Raw genomic sequence first — 11,003 nt, forward strand, 5'->3', positions numbered from 1 at the left:
AAATTGTACCAGGCACTCTTTGATTATAGTCCTTGAATTACTCGAAAAAACGGGAAATTTAGCCTTCTCCGCCCTTTTAAGTCGAACAGTTTTCATCCGATCTTCACCAAACTTGCTGACAAAGTTTGTGGACATATGATCTCAGCCAAGTATTATTACCACCCAAATCGCCAAATGGCTGTTGTAGGGAGGTTGCACCATATACTTTTTTTAATGATGATACGCAGAAAAAACAACTTCAATGAATTACGTATATTACATATAAAGTGAAATAAATATAGAATAAAAAGGTTATTTAAGGTCTAACATTGTTCTGTATAATATATATTTGCACTCATACCAAGCTGGGAAAAACTAGAAAAGGCAGGAATACAATATTCAGTGAAACATTTTTAATTTAAACTATTATTATAGTAAGATAAAATAGATATAGAATATATCGTATCCAGCTAGCGGCTCGTCCAATATGGTTTTCTCAGCTGGGTACTCGTCCAAATATATCTCCGTATTGTACAGAACAATGTTAAATTACCTAATATTAATACACTAACACTAAATATATCAAAGTTATCATAATTTTAATAAATGTATGCATTACCTTTATTGAGTATCCAATTTTGAAAAATAAGAAAAAAATAACATTACATGATAAAGTATTTCAATTCCATATTTAATATTTGGCGTCATAAGCACGCGCTGTTCCATCGAAGTGATTAAGCTCAGAAAGAATGATGTCGTCTGTGTGACTTTCTCTAAAATTGAGACGGATAATATCCGGGGATCAGACAACAACAGCAGCTGTCCTTTATAGCCGATGAGAGATGTATCTTCTTTTATTTCTTTTAATATTGATGCATTGTAATCAGTTTGTAAAGGAAACAAGTAGTACTTAGAAAGGTTTTAGAAATATTAAAGTATTGTTTGCCAGGTTAAATTACATTTTGTATCCTTACGAATCAGATAACGCAGCGCCATTGTGATTTTACCCTACAAAAATTGATTCAATTTGCTTTATAGTAATACACCTTGTCAATTACCGTCATTAAATAAAACATTTAAAAATGATCCGGTCGACACCGCAACAAGTGGAATAAAACACAAAAAATACACATGTGAGTGAAAGGCAAAGAACTAGGAAACAATCTGAATGTATCGGATAAACAGTAAATCAGAATCGGGTACCATATATAGGTCTGAAAGGTAATACGGAGCGAATGCTTTATCTACTATGTCATAGGACGCCTTTTCATCCTTGGATTCAAGTATCAGTAACGAACGTTTACCACAAGTACATGAATGCAATGATACCCGATGAGTGAGTCACAAGCTAGACTATCTCATACCTCTGTTTAAAAAAAACAAAGACAAGTATCAAACAGGGAATGCAACGCACCAAAAACGCAGCCTCCCCAAAACGAAACCCGCAGCACGCAAACGTGCACACCACAAACACAAACGCGCGCACACACACACACACGCGCGCGCGCGTGCACACACATACAAAGCCAACACATGAGGACAAAACGAACAAACAAAGGAACACAGTGGGGCACCGCCTTGGAACAGTCAGTGGCAAAAACACCACTGGGGAGCTTAAACCGGTTTATGGTGCGCATCCAACCTCACTCTTACCCCCACCAAGCCTCAATGACGAACTTGTTTAACATATTGATGGAGCGTAATCCACACCCTGATATGGGTTATGGAAACATTGTTCTTCTTGGAACAAACATTTATGAAAAGATAATAGTCTTTGTCATCCAAAGCAAGTTTTCTCTAGAAAAACAAGAACTCTGTAGTCTAAACGTTTCCTTGAGTTACCGTGTATTTTGATGATAGACCCCATAGCCTCTTGTTTAATGAGTTTGACCGCGCTGTGGTTAAGACCGCGTCTCTTCTTTGAACCCAGAACTAGATTTCCTGTCAACCTTTAGGGATAAGTCAAAAGTGTTTTGTTATTAAGCTCTAACTAACTAAATAAATCTGTCATTTCGTTCAGAGGCCATTATACAATACTTTCCACACGTTACAATATCATCAAGTCAGATAATTTTCCTTCATTTTGATCGATTACGAACAGCAAATAGACGTAAATTTTCCAAAAATACGGAAACAAGTTCGTTTGTATCACGAACTAGCGACACGTGACATTTTTTAGTTTTAATGCAATAGAAGTTAATTATCTTTTCTTTAACTATGGGCCAAAAGACTAAAGATATGAAATATTGATTTCAGAAATGATAACGTTGTACAAGAGCCATAAATCTACTTGTGATGTTATTGCTGGTATTCAATAGACACTTATTCAAATATCAAATGATTTCAACAAATATTTTGAAAGTGTTTGAAGTACTACAAATGAAGAGCAAATATTTCCAATAAGATTGGGAAGGTGCAACATTTTGCTATTGATTAGATACCATTGAAATGAAGCACATAAAGTCAATAACAATCTTGACAAGTTCGCAGCTTAATACCATATCGATTATCAAATATGACATTTTCTGAAAATGTACCGGTATGATTTAGAACAATTTTCATTTCGTCTGTTTAGGATGTTTTAGGTAAAGGCCTGGAGGTTGTTATGGGATTAGTTGACCTATAAGATGGCGATATCGTTTATATAATGTCATATAACAATATAGACAACCAGTTACAAAAAGAAATAGGTTTTACATCTGTAAAATTATATCCCTCAGCAGCTGTGCTGTTTTGTATTTTTAATACGGTTAGATAACTCCTGATACTGACAATTAGAAAACAATCTGGTTATATATGAATTATTTTAGCACTTATGCTCTTTTAGTCGTGAGTAAAACGGTATAAAACGTACGAATATACTAAGAAATATATATGAATTATTACACATTTACACATGACACGATATTTTTAACAAAGTTCAAGCTTCAGTCGCAAAAATTCAAAACTATTTTTCTGTCTGTTTCAGTATGAAAACGATAGCTTTAAAATTGTTTTAGCAACCGATTAACAATTTTGAATGGTAAATAATTTTGCTGTAATTGCTAATCTAGTCAATTTAGAAGGATTATAATTGTCCTATTTAGTTATCGTCATTTGGAAAAATAAATGACATTTTCACATATGTTAGCTTTTGTATTTCTTGTAGAATAGTTGCAAAACAAATGAACTCACACCCTAAATGATACACACCAATTTAGAACGTTTTGAACAGAGGTATGTGAATTGGAAAGGAAGATTTAAATGTTATTTAGCGCAGATAAAACTATTTGAGTCGACCCCTGATAATTTTATCTAAGGTTAATCTGAGATAACCCCTGCTGGAAGATTCTTTGTCTATCAGTCGCCATCTTTCTGTGGACACGTGCGGGTCAAGAAATTATTTATTATCAAATTGCCACCATCAGTCCCCATCCACCTCCCGTATCAGTACTGTTCGAAACTGTTCATAAATTTATCAAGTTTAACTATTGACAATTACTATTGCTTGATTCATTGTGCACCTAGAAATAATATCATCTGTTTAATAGCGATTAATGATGTGCATGGGGCGGATTATGTAGCCCACCTATGTTTTAGCAACCGGGCGGATTATGTAGCCCACCTATGTTTTTAGCAACCGATTAACAATTTTGAATGGTAAATAATTTTGCTGTAATTGCTAATCTAGTCAATTTAGAAGGATTATAATTGTCCTATTTAGTTATCGTCATTTGGAAAAATAAATGACATTTTCACATATGTTAGCTTTTGTATTTCTTGTAGAATAGTTGCAAAACAAATGAACTCACACCCTAAATGATACACACCAATTTAGAACGTTTTGAACAGAGGTATGTGAATTGGAAGGGAAGATTCAAATATTTTGAGTGTATGAAAGGAAAACACTAGTGGTAGAATTACATTTTACATTGCTATAAGAAATTATTTCAACTCTGTGAAAAAAACCAATGTCGCGTATGTGACTTTCGCCAGTGTGTAAGTTTCACAACCACTCAGAACAGTTGTCGTTAAATGACAACAGACGTTTTCTTGTTACAACACTAGCATTATGACGTACGTTTTTAATGTGCAAGGTAACCATCCGAATTTGATTCATTAATGATAAAGCGTTACATTATATTTGTTTGGTACTATGGGCAAACTATGCACAAGAATTCCAATTAAACAATGGATTAGATTCCTGTATTGTAAAATGTCTGAACCTACACTGCAAAAAAATTCTAAGGCCTAAGGTACAATATCCCATGTAATGTTGAATCAACCGCGTAAATTTATATCAGTAACCAATCTTGAAGCGTACTATTAGTTACACTGCTTGTTGGTGACAGGATACGGGATACACGCTGTCGAGGAAATCCATATCAGGCGAGAGCGAAGCGTATATCCCGTATCCTGTAACCAACAAGCAGTGTAACGATTTTATCTTGCCGGCTACCCTCTACTTAAATGCTATACAGTAATCAACACATTTTGTAAATTAACAAAGCTACTTACAGTGCAGACTGGAATCCTACAAATCATTTGTTTGGTCATCACTAGTTGCTTTACACCAGCCATAAAATGCACAATGACCTGTGTTTTGGTTAAATCACAAAACACAAAAGCTCATTTACACAGGTTATGAACTGGTTTAGATTAGAAACACTAAAAAACTTTTCTTGTTCCATCCCTCCGAAAGGTTACCGGATATCACGATGTCATAAATGTCTGGATACTTCGGCTTTCATCCCGTTTCCTATTAATTCATTTATCTTGCACGTAGATTAAATGATCCTACAACGAACTGCTGAGCAACAAATATGTCAATTCCTTTATTTGACGGTGATTTAACTACTTAACTTCCAAAACAAGATTTCAACGTCCGTGTATTCCATACAGAGTTATTCCGCTTTTACGGCTAACTTTTGTCAAACTTCATGAGCCTCAACTTAAGTAGAATGAAATCGGCAAGAAAACACTAATTTTACTCTTGGAAACGATACTATCACTGGAGCTAACAAATAATCTGGCTTGATTCAATTAAGCCAGCAGTGTGGCAGCCATTTTGTTTTAATCAAAATTCATATCTGAAATATACTAGCAGGATATGGAATATATCCTGTCTCCACGTGACGTCTATTGACCAATAGAAATGCAAAAAACTTGTAGGAGGCAAGATAAATACATATATGGCCCACAAAAGCTATAGCTAAATTAAACTTGTTATATTTGTAAAATTCCTTTTACTTAATAATTGTTATTAAAAAGCCAAATACTTGCTTTAAGTATTAATGGAACGGTTTGTCTTGGTTTATCGAATTTAATGCTTTTTGGCATGAGATATAAATTGCGGTTTGACATACATTATTGCCATTCAACCTGTCCTTATAAAGACTTCGAAAGAGCCATATCTCTGTAATCAAACGATCACATATATGTCAGCTTTATATCTTTCAATACAATTTCTTTTTGTTGCGAGCCTACTTTGCGATACATGGCTCTCTGGCTGTGTTTGGGGTACTCTATGCTTCCGGGAAATCTACCCTGAGATTTTAGTTTTTGGTTGTATGATAATGCGCAATGTTCTTTACCATTCATGCTATTTGGAACACTTTTACAATTTAAGTTACATGAATGCATTGGCATTTGTCATGTCGGAAGAATAGTTAATTTTTCAGTGCTTAACTTTCAATGTTAAAAAGCAAATTTAGTTACTTAGTAATAGACTGTGTATCATAATTGTTTCATTTACAATTTGCTAGTTTGCATCTCAATGGACTCCACTTAAAATGAATTAATGCAGAATATTGTTTTACTGTATTCTATAATTCATTAGGAAAATCATTTATAACTATTTCCCATGAGTTTAAGCTGACAGTAAAATGTCACTAGTTCAAATGTCTTCGAAAAAGTGTACGTTTGAAATTTCAGACGGTATATTGTGTTCAAATGGTCGATTGTTGTTTAAGGGGACCGTGTAGGCCGAAACCTTTCAAATAATCGAAGGGCACGTTTGTCACATACAATGTGCATCGGAATGTCAATTGAAGGGGCCCGAGAGGAGTGTTTGCAAAACTTACACAGAAAATTGAAGAGAGACGACATGTTTTAGTATTACAACTTCTAAACTTTAAATCTGGCTGATGTATATCAAACTCTTTCAACCTGCCTTTTCCGTCATGGACGAAACAAACCTTGAACATCTTAAGCATAACAAGACTTACTTTGAATGCGGAAATTGAATTGTTTTACAAATGAAAGTTTTGTAGCTTTTATTCCTATGTTTAGACCATTTTCACACATGAATGAAGTCATTCTCGAAGAGAAAAATCCTACATGGTCGCAAGTTTTCATATACGCTAGTACAAGACATAGACATGTACACTATGTAAATATCATTAATCTACAGTCTAATACATTTTCACAGCTGTATTTCATTCAGGAAATTTAAACTATTGACTACGATGTATTAGCATCATTGGACAACGGCAGATACGATCTTAATTCACATACAAAATGTACATCCAACATTAAATCTAAACATTTGTAATAATTGCTCTAATAAGAGATTAAAACGTCACTCTAAAAACAAAATTTCTTCTCTACTTTACTTATATACTTATATGTTCTTTTTGTAAATGTTTCCCAAACAGTCGTAGTTTTTATTATTACCTCCATACAGTTTCCATGATCATCATCATTATCGTCGTGTCTAATTCAAGACAGACATTCCTCAGATTCAGTCATCGTTTAAAAAGTATATATGCTGAGTTGGAGCAGATATAATTGTTGTCATCCACATATTTCTTGGAAACATTCTACAATGATTCAATTAAGAATGACAGTCCACTTCCCTTCCAATTTAATGACTATCGTTGAGCGATGCATAGAGTTTTTCCTAAAAATTTCATTTCTATTAACTTGCTGGCAATTTTTGAGGAAGGACATTATGGGGGAAAGAAGCATTAAGCCATAGCCAATTTGATGTTAGGAGCTGTTTCTGTATACCGGTATAAAGTTTCTTAAAGTATCCTTAAATGTAGTGTTTGTTGAGCTATCAGTCACATTAGAACAGTTAAGGTCATCGAACAAACAAATATTTTTCTACAATGTAGAATTTTATTAAACCATCCAAAGGAAATTTAGCAAATAAAGTATATAGGGCGGTATTCTTGAGTTTTGTCAGACCGATTTGAAAGTACTGGCCATTTGATCAATTTTCAGTGTAGGCCTCTATGGAAAATTAGGTAAATACTAAAATTTACACCTTTGAAAAGTATCAATAAAATCTACCATGTAGAACTTTTTCTGTTCCACAAAATGACATCAAAATCTGAAGTAGATTTTTGCAAACTTCATACAGGTATGCTTCCATTGAAAGCACATTGCTATATCACTATATGTAATATATCGTATCCATTATATAATACTCCACACAGCAGTCAAGAAATGTTTCAGGAAAGGGTCCGAATAATAATCTTCTTGATTGGAGTTCCTCAAATGCTAATTTATTATATTAACAATGTGTGGACATTCTTTTTAGTGTCATGGCAAGAAGGTTAGCATTAGAAGCAAGTAGACCAGAAAGTTGATTGAACAATATCATACCGTTTTTAAAGCTAGCAGGCTGACGCAAACGTCTACACTTTTTTCAATACTTCAAACAATTTCAAACAATCCAATAGCTAATTATATAATGATGTTTATAAATAAATGCCATACCTGTTTTGAATATCCAACTTTTGTAACATAAGAACATTTTTACTAAACATAACATAATCAAGATATTAATGTTAACAAATTATTTGCATACTTCTCCGTCACAAACGCGCGCTATTCCATCACGAGTCTATTCTCGCGTGTGTGATTTTCTCTGAAATACAATAACATAATATCAAGAAACTGGATAATCACTGCAACTGCCGTCGTTCAAACTGATAGAAATACACTGAACAAAAGATCTAACCCGCCATTGTTTATTTTGCCCACATCTCATAAAGTACAAAATGGTCTTTTTCAAAATTTAGCGTACATTCGAAACAATATTTTGTTGTCAGATAACTATTATATACGAACAGGTTAGAACTTACTCTGTTCCATAAGAACATTGTATAGACGTTTAAAGCACGGCGTACAACTGCCGCTATTGATATTGTCATTACAATTATTGACAGGCATGTCATAATGCAGTAGTTGTGGTACTGCACGAGACACGTCGTCCATCCTTTTCAAAAATCTTACAATGAATGTCAAAGTTACCGACCTGTTACGACTTCATGCACATACACAAATATAAACACGCTCTGACGGTCACAATAACACATTGACAGGTGTAACTCTACATACTTCCGCCTCATTTCTAAAGATTGGGCAAACATGTATCCGTAAATAACAACAAACAGCATGCAATGATATACAATATTGCTATTTTGAATGAAATTTCTACACACAATATTGATGAAATAGCAAATTGCAAATTATTTTAATTTTAACTCAGGTCAGTCCTATTTACCTGTATTCCTTAACCCTTACCTTGCTAACGTTCTAAAATGGATTGGCCCATCATTCAGTTTGGGCAGTACCATTTATTATTCAAAGGGGTGTTCACTGAAAATTTACTGAGTTCAGACCATGATCAGCCTGCACTCCTGGTCGCAAAAGCAGAATAGCTTGTCGCCAGCAGGCTAAGGGATAATAACTTGCCCTGCACATGTACGAAAGAAGAGTAAATTTTATGATGGATCATCACACAGTAATTTTTAGAATTCAATTATGACGTTTTTGAGTACATTTATTCTCTTCTTGAAACTTAAAGCAGCATTCCAGGTATTCTATATATCTACATGTATATGCAATTAAAACATTCGACCCAAATGTGGATTTGATTTTCCTATACTATAAAGTAAAATAATTGATATTGAAACTAGATATCTAATAATGTTTAACAAATGAAGTTACTTGACCATATTATAACCATAGAAATCATGATTTTCTAATACTTCCAGCCATTGTCAAACAAACAGCCAAAATATCATACCTGTAGGTCATTGTTAACAACTGTAAATCAAGTAAGCAGTTTAATGATAGTTGGCTTAAATTTTACATTTCGCAAATATTGTTAGTGAACTTGTTATAACATATGGCATATTATTCAGTAACAAAGGAAAAATGGGCGCAAGCGGAACTACAGAATACTTGATATTGATAATGAGCTGGGACAATGGAGTATGGAGAGCCACTGTATAAAACCATTATATACTTGACCAAGCGCACCTTTATTAATTCCATAATATTGTTGATCGATACAAATTATCAGGTCTACTGCAGTAGATATCATAGATTCGCATTGACTGTGAGTTTGTTTATGTTGGGATTAGCGCCATTTTTCAAAATAATTTCAATTCTGTGACGATGCACAGTTAATCATCGTTCCTGAATTCTGTACCAGTATTGACCTGTTATCCGCAATTACCTGCAAACTCCTCCTCATAGACGAAATGACTCCTGTCACAATGTCTATTATCAAATCGTCACGTAGAACAAATTTTTTCGCCAGGGGACCGAACTCACGACCCTATGATCTGTAGATCAGCGCAGTCTCTATCAGGCTAAGCAAGCGCCAATGACTATAAGTCAGGAAAATTTATATAGTTATATTGTGCTTCGATTTTGCTTCCCCATTTTCATTAAAATATCATTTTATTATCTTTTTGATCACCACTAGTGCCACTCTGGAGTCCGGTAAGGCCACAAGATACATAAACTATTGTATTGCGTTTTCACTATCCACTGTGTGCATGTACGTCAGTTTACAAGCCTTTAAAAGCATGTTTACGTAAAACATGCACTGAAAATTTAAATTACAACAAAATATTTCAATAATTTACATGTTCGATCGTTTCCGAGCACGCATACTATTAGATTGTTTTATTTGTAACAGAGGGATATCGCGTGCGAAACTCACTGACATACAGCCGGATAATTTCCGGTGACAAAGCAATCACAACAGTTTCCCCTGAACGACAAAAGACATCTGCTTTATCTTCGTATATAAGTTATATCAATGATCAGTTCATAACGCAAGAACTTTCATTTTTTTTGCCCCCATGACAGTCTGTCCCATTCTTAGTCCCGAGATCACTGTAGTCTGACCAAAAACAATAAGGGTCATCCACTGAACTATTTTCAGTGTGAGGGTAATCGTGACATTGATCTTTGATCTACCGACCCTCAAAACAACAGAGGTTATTTACTGGTCACAATCGAACTATGGAGTTTGAGGGTAGTAGACCATAGAGTCCTTAAGTAACTGAGCAGAAACCATTTCAGCATCAATATCGCTGTGGCATTGACCGTTGACCTATTCATTTCCAATACAAGAGTCATTTACTGACCACAGACTGCCATCATATAAAATTTGATGAATTTAACGTTTAGCGACCTTGAGCTTTAAGCAACATATATTATAATCAGTAGGGGGTCATCTGCCAGTTATGTTGTGTCCAACCTGTCTACCGTATTTGAGATTCAAAAGTCAACGTAACTGAATGCAAGGTAACAAATCCAAATTTGAATCACCATTTACTAATTTACTGAACAATCAAACAATCAAATGTAGGGTAATGGCCTCTAAAAGCCACATGGCACCAGTGTTACTAGACTTGTAAAACCTGTGGTAGAACTTTCACACACATATATAAGATTGAAGACACAATAGTTCATTTCTGATGTTTATTTGATTTCAGGTAGTTAAAGAAAGTCTTTTAATACAAGTAGTTTTATTGTCTCAGTGTCCATCTTTCAAATAATATTTAGCTACTGTAAAATGTTAAGAACTAATTATGTTTGAGTTGTCTTTCATGAAGTCTACATATTTGGAAGGTAACCTAACGAGGCATAATGGTATTTTGACTTACGTTGGCAGAACCACGGTTGGTGGCTCTGCCGCCTTGCCTCCTTCGAATGTCTAGTACATAGATCTTTTATATGCACCGGCCAGACTGTTGATTACCAAATTAAGATGTAGTTTTCCTGGTGTTATG

General features: G+C 34.4%; 1 long non-coding RNA gene across 2 annotated transcripts in view; it reads right to left on the reverse strand.

Annotated features, from left to right (window-relative positions):
• The window catches only part of LOC123525647 (uncharacterized), a 38,772-nt gene extending 30,785 nt beyond the window's left edge, over window positions 1-7,987 (reverse strand). The window contains exon 1 of one of the 2 annotated variants that reach the window (XR_006681498.2): window positions 7,775-7,987. This is a non-coding gene — a long non-coding RNA (uncharacterized LOC123525647). Of the gene's footprint in view, window positions 1-7,683 lie in introns of both variants that reach the window. The other variant, XR_006681494.2, reaches the window with a different exon arrangement.
• Between the last annotated feature and the right edge of the window lie 3,016 nt (window positions 7,988-11,003).

The sequence above is a fragment of the Mercenaria mercenaria genome, chromosome 1 (genome assembly GCF_021730395.1).
Source record: "Mercenaria mercenaria strain notata chromosome 1, MADL_Memer_1, whole genome shotgun sequence".
Taxonomy (NCBI): Eukaryota; Metazoa; Mollusca; class Bivalvia; order Venerida; family Veneridae; genus Mercenaria; species Mercenaria mercenaria.